This window comes from Lissotriton helveticus, chromosome 1_1 (assembly GCF_964261635.1).
Source record: "Lissotriton helveticus chromosome 1_1, aLisHel1.1, whole genome shotgun sequence".
In the NCBI taxonomy this organism is placed as follows: domain Eukaryota; kingdom Metazoa; phylum Chordata; class Amphibia; order Caudata; family Salamandridae; genus Lissotriton; species Lissotriton helveticus.
In genome coordinates, this window is record NC_136057.1 from 562,255,410 (window position 1) to 562,269,229 (window position 13,820).

Consider the following 13,820-nt stretch of genomic DNA (forward strand, 5'->3'; position numbering starts at 1 on the left):
TCAAAATAATAGTTTTCCTGTTTTAAAACTGGTTTCTGTGAGGAGTACCTAGCTTACCTGTGATAGTTTGCAGGCTGTTATGCCATGTTCAGAGCTAATTCCCAGTATGAGTAGAATGATACACTAATGAGTCAAAAAGTGCCAACAGATTCAAAAAGTGTGGTATAGACAAATGGAACTGCTCATTGAAACGTGTTTCAAAACAAAGCAATATGCTTTCTGTAGTTTGAAAGATGACCACAAGGAGGTAGAAGTGCATTTATTTGTGGCACTGAAGGAAAGCAATGATCCTCTGAATTTGTTTAGGAAAGAATAGTTGTTTGAAGTATTTCTGGCCTTTAAATACAGGTTTATTCTCTTGTAAGCAAATATTCTTGAACAAAAAGTAGCAGATACAAACATGGCAGTAATATGCGGCACATCCAACTCCCTCTATCTAAAGGTGTTTTGCCAGGACTTGGTCAACCATGTGACCAGCTTCTACTTTAGTCTCACTACAACGGCACAACTTACTGTATGAAAGGTCCTTCTTGTGGATGCAGGCTTGTGGGTTGGTGGAGGTTCGGGCACTGACAGTTGTGGTTGCCCATGATATTGTGGTCTCTGGTACTCCAAAACAGTTGAGCAATACAACATATTGGATTGGGGACACTTGAATGGCAAAACAGTTGGAAAAATGTGCATCTTCATTCTGTTAGAAAGGGACATCAGTTTTCCTTAGATATCCGAGGAACAGTTCAGAGACATTAAGGGCCACATGCATCAATGTAGGATTTTGCATTTCCTAAATAGCGAAAATTAAGGAATCGCAATTTAGGAATTGCAAAATCCTATGCATCAAGAAATCCTAAAGGTTTTTAGGATTTATTAATTTTTGGTATTTGCGATTCCTTAATTGCTAATCGCAATTAAGGAATGGCATTACATTGATTCCTATGGGCCTAGAGGCCCATAGGAATCAATGCCGTTTTGCACTTTTTTATTTTGCGAATCCCATTTGTTTGATGCATTGCAAGGGTGCAGAGGGGGGTCCAAAGGACCCCCCCCCCTGCACCCCTGAAATTTATTTTAAAGTGCATGTTTCACACACACATGTCCTAAGGGCAAGTGTACTGTAACATGAAAGTTTAAAAAATGCATTTTTGAGCATTTTCATAACTTTTCGCAAATTACCACGAGGTTCAGCCTCGTGGTAATTTGCACCCCCTAATTGCTAATTCGCAATTTGAAAAACAATCATGCATTGCTTTTAAGGAATCGCAAATTTGCGATTCCTTAAAAGCAATCGCATTTTTGGAAATCACTAAAAATAGCGAATTTCACAAAAATGTATGATGCAGCCCAAAAACTTATTTAGGAATCCCAAACGGCCGAATTTACCGATTGCACCATTTGCACGTCCTAAATAGGTTGATGCATGTTGCCCTAAGTCCATGTCAGCTGCGGAGAAACAACATAAACGCCCCTTTTCCAATACATTCTATGCATGGCAACAGGCCAAGTTGTTTTTTCTGCTCCATTCAATTTGCACCTGGCCTTTCTATGCATCAACCCTTTCTTATTTTTGGCAATCCCTGTGTGTTTTCTATTACTTTCTCATATCGTATACTCCTTCTGTGGGGAGGACCTAGTATTTCTGACCAAGAGGCCCCTTCGGCCAACAAGTGTTAAGTAACTGGAAGTTTATTTAATACTAACATTGCTTTAACTTGTCAGTATATTAATGTCACTTGTGCCTTTTTTCACTAATTATCTCTGAAAAATGCCTACTAATTAACAATTAAAGCAATGCAACACCCATCACTAAACCTCTATAAAATCAAAAACACAACAAATTAAGGCTACAAATAAAAAATGTAATTTTATAATAATGCACTTTACTACCCTGCCCAAAAAACTCTAAAACCTAACAACCCAATGAATAACAAAGGTATAATAAATCAATTACAAAATAAAATATCAACCACCCCAAAGATATATAACAGAAAGTAGTTTAAGAAAATGTAAATCAACAAAAAATTACACACTTCTAAAAAAGAACAGCTCAATACAGTACCTAATTAAAATCCTACAATACCAAAAATCTGACCAATAAATAACAGGTACTTTTCCTGTTTGTCGAGTTACTTGCTGGGACACTTGCCATCATACCTGCTGGACCACGCTTCCTGCATCGTCCTAACCTCCCGCTGCCGCACATTAACCAGCTCGTTGTGTGGTCGCCGAGTGGAGGGGGGGCCACGCTGGAGAAAAACTACACATCCCATCAGCCCTAGCGCCGCACCTGGGAGCAGCGCGTCAAGCAGCGCATAAATTACGGCATCAGCCCCGAGGGAGCGGGGTACTTTTCCTGTTTGCCGAGTTACTTGCTGGGACACTTGCCATCATACCTGCTGGGCTACGCTTCCTGCATCGTCCTAACCTCCCGCTGCCGCACATTAACCAGATCGTTGTGTGGCCCCAAGTGGAGGGGGGGGCCATGCTGGAGAAAAACTACACATCCCATCAGCCCTAGCGCCGCACCTGGGAGCAGCGCGCCTAGCGGTGCATAAATTACGGCATCAGCCCCGGGGGAGCGGGGTACTTTTCCTGTTTGCCGAGTTACTTGCTGGGACACTTGCCATCATACCTGCTGGGCCACGCTTCCTGCATCGTCCTAACCTCACGCTGCCGCACATTAACCAGCTCGTTGTGTGGCCGCCGAGTGGAGATGGGGCCACGCTGGAGAAAAACTACACATCCCATCAGCCCTAGCGCCGCACCTGGGAGCAGCGCGCCAAGCGGCGCATAAATTACGGCATCAGCCCCCGCGTCGCGGGACGCGCGCGGGAAGAGCCGGGCTGAGGGCAGAGGGCGGGCCGTCTGTGGCCGTCCGGAGCCAGTAGAGGCCGGGCTGGGCCACTCCTCTTTTCGCCGTCGGTCAGGATCCCACGGACAGTATTGGTACGAGCTGCTGGAGAAACTTAGACATTGCCCCGTGTCTGCTATTGTATTGGCCCATTCCTTTCTTCCGTGAGTGTTACTCCCCTCTAGGAGTTTGCTATTGGTTTTGTTACTCTGGCCAGCCTAGATGGCCAAATTGAATTCTAAAGTTTGCCATGGGGTTGGGGATGTGGGGACCCTGGACGCCTACCTCAGAAGGGCTGAGCATGCGGTGGCAAAAGAGATTGCATGTGTCCAAAGGAGACTATCACTGGACACCTTAACCCACTTATCTCCTCAACTAGCTAATATAGAGCTCTTAAGCTCCACTGCTACCCCATCCGACTTGACTAATGGCTGTGTCATATCCATCAATCCCATCAGCTCCTCCCAGGGGGGAACCCTGACTGTAAGCCCACCATCCGGTGGGGTCTCATGCGCCGGTCCTAGTTTAACTCCTTCTCCCTTAGCAGCCCATACTAGGCACTCGCGGGCATTAGCGTCCGCCAATAACAATATCTTAGGGGGGAAAAGAACCTACCTAAGGGTAGTAGACATCAAGCTAAACAGCCTAGGAGTAAAAAATCTGTATCTGGGCTGGAGCATCATCCGGGTAATTTGGGTAATGTTGCAAATTTGGATCCCGAGGTTAGTACAACTACAAGCAATGCAAGAGGATAGTGCCCAATACACCTTACCCAGGGGGGAATATGCCTGACCTTATGGATTACATCGAGGGCAGGCTCAAGGCACTTATTTCCCCTGTCTTCATCAAACTCGAAGAAATAGGTAACAGATTTACCACTATCGAAACCAAATTACAACAGCAGGTAGCACTATTACCTACCCCTAAACTACCTGAAGTACCTTGTTTGAACATCATTTCGCCAAACCTAACTGATCGGGCAACCACCACCTTAACTACTGCCACCCAGGCTAGAGCTATTAATGCCTCGCCCACAGCTCTAAACATAATCAGAACCAAGCGAGTTGCCAACTTGGGCCCTGTTGGCCCAGTTGGCAGACTATACCCCCCGCACCAGGCACCCCCCTCAGATTCTCCACTACATCTCCCTCCAGAGTCATGCCTTTACACCGTCATCTTGGCAAATGTTCCAAAATTAGAAGTTGGGAAAGCTGAACATTGGTCCGCCCTGAAAAACAAGGTGCTCCATTTCTTAAGCAACAAAACCGTTTTGGGTGAGCGCCTGTTTGAAAATTTCAAAATGGTGAGAAGGGTTGCCTGGGTAGGGAAAACGAAGAAAACTATGACTGGTGATTGTGTGGTGGTTAACTTTGGCTCTCCCAAACTGGTGAATCACATACTAAGGCAAACTGGTTCTGTTTTAATTAACCATGATCACGTTAATGTCCTTCCACTGGGGTACTTTTAGCCCCCCCTAACATTTGCACCAATGGAAATGCTGCACGCACTCCCCTAAGTGAACCCACTGGCCCCATTCCTCTAAGTACCAGGTATGAGTTATTATGTTCCCTTGATCAAAACGATTGACTGATTGGCTTGCACTCACCAGAAAAGGGAACTACCCCTGTTGCCAGTCATGAGATCTGTGCCCCAGTTGTCCCAGCGACACAACCTTCAAGTCTGTGGATAGAGGGGGGACCCATAGCTAACTCTGCCCTTAGCGTGTTGTCATGGAATGTGGCGGGCCTTCTACCTAAATTGAATAATCCTGAGTGGTGTTTATTTATTGAACAGTTTGATGCATGTATGTTCCAAGAGACTTGGGCTAGATCCAAGCCTGTTAGTATGGGCTTCGCCGTATTTGATAAATCAGCTATCCACCTGGGCAAGGGGCGACCGTCAGGAGGTCTGTCTACCTGGGTTGGCACGCATTTAGGATGTGAGGCTAAAGAATTAGATACCCAGTCCATGGACATTTTGTGTGTGGTCCTTACTTTGCCTGATGAACAACCTGTTGCCCTGATCAATGTCTATTCTCGACCTGTTGCAAGAGGTGCAACCTCTTTAACTTTGGACGCATTGTCTGCCTTTTTAGAAACAATTCCCCCTAACACCAGGATGATCATTGATGCCGATTTTAAAACCCAATTCGAACCCCTTAAGGGTCTGGCACCTGACACTATGTATGATGAAGACCACTATTGGTCAATCCCAGAATCTAGTCTTCCGCCTGTTAATGTCTGGACCCCACTAGCATTGCAAACAAATGCCCTTTGTTTAAAATGTTCACTCCGGGCTTGCAATGGCCGGTTCCCGGCAGGTACTGCCTCCAACATCACATTTAATAGACTAGGATCTACATCAATTATCGACTATATTCTTGTTGATACTGGTAGCTGGGATAGAGTTCTTGAATTTAATATCTGTCCCCATAGCAATAGCGACCATAATGCCCTGCACATAAACATCTGCCTATTAACGGGCAAAAACCATGTCTCAACACCTGGGAATGTAGTCCCCGCCCTACTCCAAGTAAATAGAGGGAGAAGGGTACGTTGGGGGGACCTCATACTCTTTGAAGAAAAGCTGGCCAGCCTGTACCAGACTGCACTCCCTTTTTTTGCAAAAGCAGACTCCCCAGTGACCGAATCCAGTTTCATGGATTCCAACTTAATCATCTGTGAAAACCATAAAGAATTAATGGATACTTTGGCTCCCTTCTTTGTGAACCATACTATACCAAGGGATAAGCCCAAACCTAGTCGTCAATGGTATAATAGTAACTGCAGAGCTGCTAAGCAAAATTTACTGAATGCAATCAAGAGTAATACAAGGTTAGATCTGTCGGAAGCACGGGCCGCCTATACTTGGGAATTGAAACAGGCCAAAAAATGCTGGGAAAATCAGAAGTGAGAAGACATCAGGGCAGCCCTGCTAGCACGGGATCTTAGAGCTTTCTGGAATTTGGTCAACGAGGGCTCTAGGAAGCACAAATCAGCTATCGAGCCAAATATTAGTGAGGATGTCTGGGTTGCTCATTTTGAACCCCTTTACGCTTCCCCAGTTTATGGCTCCTATAATTCAAGGGAGGGAGGGCAAGAAGAAACAAATAGGGGTCACTGGACCACGTATTCAACTAAGTGAAGTTACGTTTTCACTGGAGAAAATAGCCCTGAATAAAGCACCAGGGCTGGACAGAATACCTGGTGATCTTTACCGCAGTGAAGTCTTAGTTTGGGGTCCCTATCTTACCTTGTTTTTTTATGCCTTACTGGAGGGCATCCCCATGCCCCCTACATGGGCGGGGCTGAAATTATACCCATTTTTAAAAAAGGGTCCCCACTTCTGCCATTGAATTACCGGCCCATAAGCCTTTTGGATGTAACCCAAAAAATCTTCGGTCGCGTTCTCCTTGAGCGCCTACATGGATGGATGGAGGAATACAAAATCCTAACACCTCTCCAAGCTGGGTTTAGAGCACGGATATCTACGGTCAACCAGATTTTCAGATTACAAATGATTCACTGGAAGACCGTGAGTATAGAGAGTGGCACTCTGTACTTAATATTTGTGGATCTGAAATCTGCGTTCGACCTGGTCCCCAGAGAGAAGCTGTGGTCGATCCTCTTGGATTGCCATTTGTTTGCCCGCCTGCATGAGGGCAATTACGCTCAAATCAGGTACAGCAAATATGGCAATTTAACCTCCCCAATCCCAGTTAAGCGAGGAGTCCGCCAGGGATGTGTCCTGGCCCCAACACTCTTTGCATTATTCGTTAATGAGCGTATAGACTATCTCAATAAAGACCCTAACATTGATGCCCCCAAAATGGCAGGGCGTAGTGTGCCAGATGTGATGTTTGCAGACGACACCTTGTTGCTGGCTAAGTCCCCAATGGGTATCCAGAGGACGCTCGACAACTTTGTTGTCTTCTGCAAACATCGGGCCTGGAGATAAATCTTCAGAAGACCAAATACATGGTCTTTAACGGTGGCAAAAGCACACGCAGCAATCCAACCTTGGGGGGCCAACCCGTTGAAAGAGTGGTGGTGTTCGACTACCTTGGCATTACCCTGACGGAGAGTATGGACTGGGGAGCGCAGATCAATAAGTGTAACTTGAAGCTCACTCAGGTGTCGGGAGGCATGTATAAATTATTCGAGGGGGCAACGCATAAGCAGGTCTATGCACCCATGGAAACCTACAGGGCACAGGCAAGAAGTGCTGCGTTATATGGCGCAGAAATTTGGGGCCACTGTGCACTTTTATCCCTTGAACGCACTGAGAATGCGTTCATTAGGCAGCTTCTTAGCCTCCCCAAAAGCACACCACTGATCCCGTTGAGAATGGACCTAGGAACCAGATCCATCGCCGAGGATGCTGCACTTAGACCATTAACCTTCTGGAGACTCTTGTGAAGCACTCCCGAGCTAGCCCCGTATAGTGAGGAACTAACTGAGATATTGGGGCTGAACGGGGTGGGCAAGATACCCTGGCTGAGACACCTTAAGGCGCTATGTGTGGAACTGGGACGCGTTGACCTGTGGGATGAGCCCCAAATCGTGTCACAATCATTAAGTAGAAACACACTGGTGACTGCCTATAGGGATTACCGGCTGTCCAAGATGATGCGTAGCTCCTCATCGGGACGGTTGACAAGTGATTTCCTTGCAATCAAAAATACTTACCAGGCAGAGTCCATCCTGGATAGCATCCAACCAGTGTTGGCAAGAAAATTGTTTCTACAGTTTAGGCATGGGTGCCTCCCCCTATGATCGTATGTCAAAAAACTGGGGGGGACAGGTTATAACTGAATGCCCTGCTTGTGGTTTAGTGGATGAAACAGAGGTGCATGTTTCCTTCCAATGTGATTCCTATAGGTCGCCAAGAAGACGCTGGCTTGTGCAAATTTGTAAGAACTTGGGCACAAGACACTTTAGCGAGGCCTTTAGAATATTGAAAACTGAGCTGCACCTCCCAATAGTTTACTCAGTTTCCCGCTTTTTATTCTCAATGTGGTGCATGAGGAGAAAGTTTCTGGAGCCTTCCTCTTAGAGGCCGATCGTAGCATACGGTCTGCCCAGGCCTGTTAACACTTTTTGACCCATGGTAAACAACTCTTAACTGTGTCTTTTTTTTAAAAAAAGAGCTTCTATTCTTGTTTTACAAATTATTTTATTACCCTTAGAGGGTTTTAGTATGGTTTTTAATCTTTCGTTGTGTAAAAGCACTGACCATATGCACCTGCCCTTTATTTTAACTGTTTATGCTATGGCGACTGGATGTAAAATTGTACCAATGTTTCTTGATTTCTGTGGTAACTTTATATGTTTTATTTATTCTTGTGATGCTTTTATGGTCAATGTACCGAAATAGCTTTTCAAATGAAACGAATAACAGAATTACATTTTCCTATGTAACAAATCATTATAAAATTGTGTAACACCCAGATAACAAAAATAAATCTTAAACAATTAAATAACCAAGGGCCATATGCTTCACCAAACTATTTTGCATTTCCTAAATAGCGAATTTTAAGGAATCGCTATTTAGGAATTGCAAAATGGTATGTATGAAAAAAATCGCTTTTTATTTGCGATTCCTTAAGCTTCCTTATTTGCGAATTCGCATTTTGCGAATTCGCAATTAAGGAATGATTTCCAATGCATTCCTATTGGCCAGGAGGCCCATAGGAATGAATGCAAAATAATTCTCAAATTGCGAATACGCAATTTGCTAATCGCAATTTGAGAATTATTGCAAGGGTGCTGGGGTGTCTCAAAGACACCCTGCTGCACCCCTGAAAAGAACATGTGTGTGCATATGGCGCACATACATGCCCTATGGGCATGTGTGTGCATCACATGCCACCTTTAAAAATGCCAAATTGTGCATTTTTGGAAGAATTTGCAAGTTACCATCAACTACAAGTTGGTGGTAATTTGCGAATTCTTAACCAAAATTCGCAAGCCAAAAATGCTACATACATAGCATTTAAGGAATCGCAAAATTGCGATTCCCTAAATGCTATGGAAAAATAAGGAATCGCACAACTTTGCAATTCCTTATTTTGGGAATGTTTCATACATTCCAAAACATGCAAAACGGCCGTTTGCGAGTCGCAAAGGCCGAAATTCTGCGAATTTCGGCCTTTGCGATTCAAAAACAGCTTGATACATATGGCCCCAAGCCGCAAGTGCCCCGCCGGAGAATCAAGGAGGATATGTGGTGAAACAAAACAAAGACGGGTTAGCCACCCATAGGGGGGCTTGGTGCAGGGCTGCCAAACACTGCACTCTGCATGGCCAAAGGTCGTAAATGGCAGGCATTGAGCATCCACTGGGGAATGGGTGCAGGGCCTGGCCACTGGCCATGCTTGGCGGGAGGTTTGGCACCCAAGGGATTTGAATGTAGGGCCTGGCCGCAGGCAGGCCCTGTGACCAACCTTACAGTCCTTATGGCGATAGACATCTTACTTTATGTTAAAAAAACATAGACATTTATTGAAAAATAAATCAAAGGTTAAAGTGACATTATGGTTAGGAATTTAAATATTATCTTACTTTACATTCAATAAAACCTTAAAATTAACTGAAAAAAAACAAAGGTTAAAAGGGGGGTGATAGTAGGTGAAAATGTCAGTTGACACATAACGTTTTAAACAAAACCACTGAAATTCACTAGTTATAGTTACCTCAAATAACTATAATTTGTGCCCTAAAGTAACTATACCTAGCGCCCTCTCCATGCAATGTTTATACCCTACCAAATTACATCACTCATAACATGTTGAATGACTGCATTGGTAACATCCCTAATGACATCTGAAATGAAATCCTTGATAACAACAATGTGCATGGCAAGGTCATTTGTGTTAATTTAGTACTCGAGTTATAGTTACTTGAGACTCTGATTGATGAATTTCAGTGGATTTGTTCGTTTAAAACTTTGTTTTAACTGACATTTTTACCTAAATATAACTTCCCTTTGTTTGATTCAGTGAAAAAACATATATATATTTTTACTGAAAAAACCATAGGTTTCAGGCTGGTTATATAGTTAGGAATTAGCATTTTAAAAACCTTAGAAATTCACTGAAAAAACTATAGGTTTCAGGGACGTTATAGGTATTTGGACATTTCTCTCGTACAAAAGCATTGAAATTCCCCCGTTATAGTTAGTTCAGCTAACTATAACTCACGCGCCCGCAATGCACTGCTGATGACATCACATATTACATCACTCCATCGCCGACTTGATCAGCATGCATGCACTGACCTCCACCCACTACATCCTCCTCGGAGACCTGAACTTTCACCTTGAGAACAACAACAACAACTCCACAACCCTGATCGATAACCTCGCCAACCTCGACTGAAGCAACTCATCACAACGCCCACCCACTCCGCCGGCCACACGTTCGACCTCGTCTTCTCCTCAAGCTCGCACTTTTCCATCAGCCTCACCACCGAACTCCTCTGGACCGACCACCACTGCATCCACTTCGCCTTCCAGAAACCCACCACCGCACCCAACAGATCCCCCGCCGCTGCTGGAGCAAAATCACTGAAGACCAACTACACGCAAACCTCGCTCCCAGCCCACCCACCAAACCCTCCAACACTGAAGACGCTGCCCACAGCCTCACATGCTAAATGGAGGACTGGGCCAACACCCTCGCCACACTGAAGAAACCCCCCCACAGAGACACCAGCAAGAGGCCAGCTCATTCACCTCAGAACTCCTAGCCTCCAAGTAAGGCTGCCGGAAACTAGAGAAGAAATGGCACAGTGAACAAACTCCGGACAGCCACGCAGCACACAAGGACGCCATCCGCAACCACCACCACCACCTCATCAGGGTGGCAAAGAGGACCTCCTTTAAAGACCGCCTCGACAACAACGCACACAATAGCAAGGAACTCTCCAACATCGTGAAGGAACTCTCCAACTCCAGCTCCAACAACAACAACATCCCGCCGTCGCAAGCCTTTTTCGACTCCCTCGCCACCTTCTTCCACCGCAAGATAGCAGACATCCACGACCGCTTCAACACCCAGACAGCCCCAACAGACAACAACACAACAGACCCTCCACACACCATTGACCACGACCCCCTGCTAGCCTGGGCCAGCGTGAGCATCGATGACACCATCAAGACCATGCGCACAATCCACACCGGCTCTCCGTCAGACCCATTCCCGCACCACGTCTTCAACAGAGCAAGCAGCTCCCACCTGTGCAACGTCATCAATCTCTCCCTCGAGACCACTACCTTCCCATAGATCTGGAAAAATGCCGAGATCAACGCCCTACTCAAAAAACCTATGGCAGACCCAAGAGACCTCAAGAACTTCCAGCCCATCTCTCTGCTCCTCTTCCCGGCCAAGGTCATCGAGAAAATTGTCAACAGACAGCTAACCCAATACCTCGAAGAAAACAGAATCCTGGATCCTTCCCAGTCAGGGTTCCGCAGCAACCACAGCACCGAGACTGCCCTCATCGCTGCCACCGACGACATCAGGACCCTGCTGGACAACGGTGAGACCGCAGCACTCATCCTCCTAGACCTATCTGCCCACACCGTCTGCCATTGCACACTACACGCACGCCTCCACGCCACAGGGATCCGAGACAAGGCTCTGGATTGGACCACCTCCTTCCTCTCTGGCAGAACCCAGAGCGCCCGCCTTCCCTCATTCCATTACAAAGCATCTGAGATCATCTGCGGCGTACCCCCAGGGATCCTCGATCAGCCCGATGCTGTTCAACAATTACATGGCCTTGCTCGCACACGTAGCCCGACAGCAGGACCTCAACATAATCTCCAACGCCGACGGCACTCAGAGGATCCTCTCCCTCACCAAGGACCTCATCACCGCCAAAGCCAACCTCTGCGAAGGAATGAAGGCCATCGCCGACTGGACGAAGACCAGCCATCTGAAGCCATCTGAAGCTGAACTGGGACAAGACGGAGGTCCTCATCCTCGGCTCCAACCCTTCAGCCTGGGACGACTCCTGGTGGCCGACGGCACTGGGGATAAAGGGGACTCAGTTACCCTAGCAAACACCTTTTGAGGTGGCCTGCTTTATGGCCTGCTGTATGGCCTGTTTTAAGTCCCAGGCCCAAATTCAGAGATGGCCATCACCAATCTGCAAGCAAGATGTGCGTGAGGTGTGGACACAGGGTCTGCTGGAAGCTTCTCACCTGCACTGACCACAAGCTGGGGATTGCTGCTGCCAGTATCCTCTACCCCTTCCCCCCCACACACAACCACCGTAACTGACCCCCGCTACTAACAGAGAGGTTCACTGGCAGCAGTTAATCAGTTAGCACATCGGTTGGACTGAACTCGGTTGTGAACACTTTGGGCATCGAATACGTATGCCCTGTGGAAAAACTACTGAAGAGTCTGCTGGTCAATACAACCAATGAAACCAATCAAAACCAACTGTCATAGCACACAAGCAACTCCATGACAAGTTGCTATGACATGAATGCACTTGAAAAGTCCACATTCGGAGGTGCTGCCTGCTACCCATTCCCAGTAGCACAACAGCGGGTCTCTAGCCTGGTGGTAGTAGCACAACATGGATGCCACCGGCTCTGGTTCAAGCAAGAAACATGGACCTTTTCTTTGACTGCTATTGGGGTACTAAAATGTAGCATTCTCTGGGTTCATTTGGCCTGTCGGGGTTATGGGCCCAGGTTCCACTGCACCTACTATACCATGGTAAATACGTCCATGACTGTCGACCTCTCTCGATTTCTTGTCTGCCCATTCACGGCCTGCAGCAGTTTTCTCCCTGCATTCTCCAGCTTGCCAATTCAATAGGCTACCACGGAGGAGAATGAGTAGTAGGCCGCCTATGCCAGAACATTTTACCCATGCACTAACACTATCCCTGAGCCAGGTATCAGCGGCAAAGTGCAACCCGGGGGCCGGTTCCGCGATGCTGCTCGCCCTCGTCCGCCTTACCTGCCCTTTCACCAGGCTGGCGGCAAACTGCCTCATGACGGCCTCCATGGTGTAGGTACTGGAACAGCCGCGGGGGTGAGCAGCTCCATGCAGATGGCCCCCCCCGTCCAGCACGTAGCCGTTCTCCAGGCACGGTCTGATAACCCGCACGAAGGGCGGCGAGAAGGGGAAGATGTCCGGGAAGGTGAGGTTGAGCAGGATGTACTCGGAGCCCGTCTTCTTCATGTCCTGCCACAAGGTGGAGTCCTTGTCCAGCTGGTGCAGCTTGACGTTTCAGTCGAAGAGGCTTTCCTCCACCAGCTCCACTCTGATGAAGCGCTCGCTCAGCTTGCAGTCCTGCAGCTCCTTCATCAGCCGCCCGATCTTTCTTGGCGGCGCCGGAGCCCGGCTTGTCGGCGGCAGCCATGGTCGTGGCCGCTGGTTACTGGCATTCCTTGTTACTCTGCTCCAGCTGCCGGTTCTTTACTTCTGTCGGGTTCACCTCGCTTCTGCCACTGCCCCCGGGACAGGGTCGATGCACGTTGCTGCTGTTCTTCTGGTTGTGGTTCTTCTTGTTGTCTTCACCCACCATTGCTCCCATGTCATGCTGGGGCAGTCCGTCTCCAGCTCTCCAGCGTCTGCCTGCTGTGTGTGCCGAGCTCCTCTCTCTGGCGCCGGTCAGCACGGAGCCTGCCTCTCCCTCCTGCTCCCTCTGCACAGAGCAGCAGTTCCTTTTGGCCGCTGGAGCACTCTCTCTCTACTCACAGCTGCAGCGATTGTAAACCTTTGCAGAGCAGAACAAAAGTTTGGTTTCTGGTTGCTTGAGGCCGAGTCTCCTAGCAGCCTGTGAGCACAAGATGGCTGCCAACACTTCCTGGTTTGAAGTGTTGGCAGCCAATTAGAGCCAATTAGAGCCAAGCTCATGCTCGGGAGGTTAGGCTCCGCCCAAATATCACTATCTTTATTTTTTGATTTTCTCAAAAACTACTTAACGGATTTACCAAATTTTTTAAA

At 47.2% G+C, this 13,820-nt stretch overlaps 1 pseudogene; it reads right to left on the bottom strand.

Annotated features, from left to right (window-relative positions):
• Positions 1 to 350: 350 nt before the first annotated feature.
• LOC144762489 (uncharacterized) lies at positions 351 to 13,398 on the bottom strand (annotated as a pseudogene).
• Between the last annotated feature and the right edge of the window lie 422 nt (positions 13,399 to 13,820).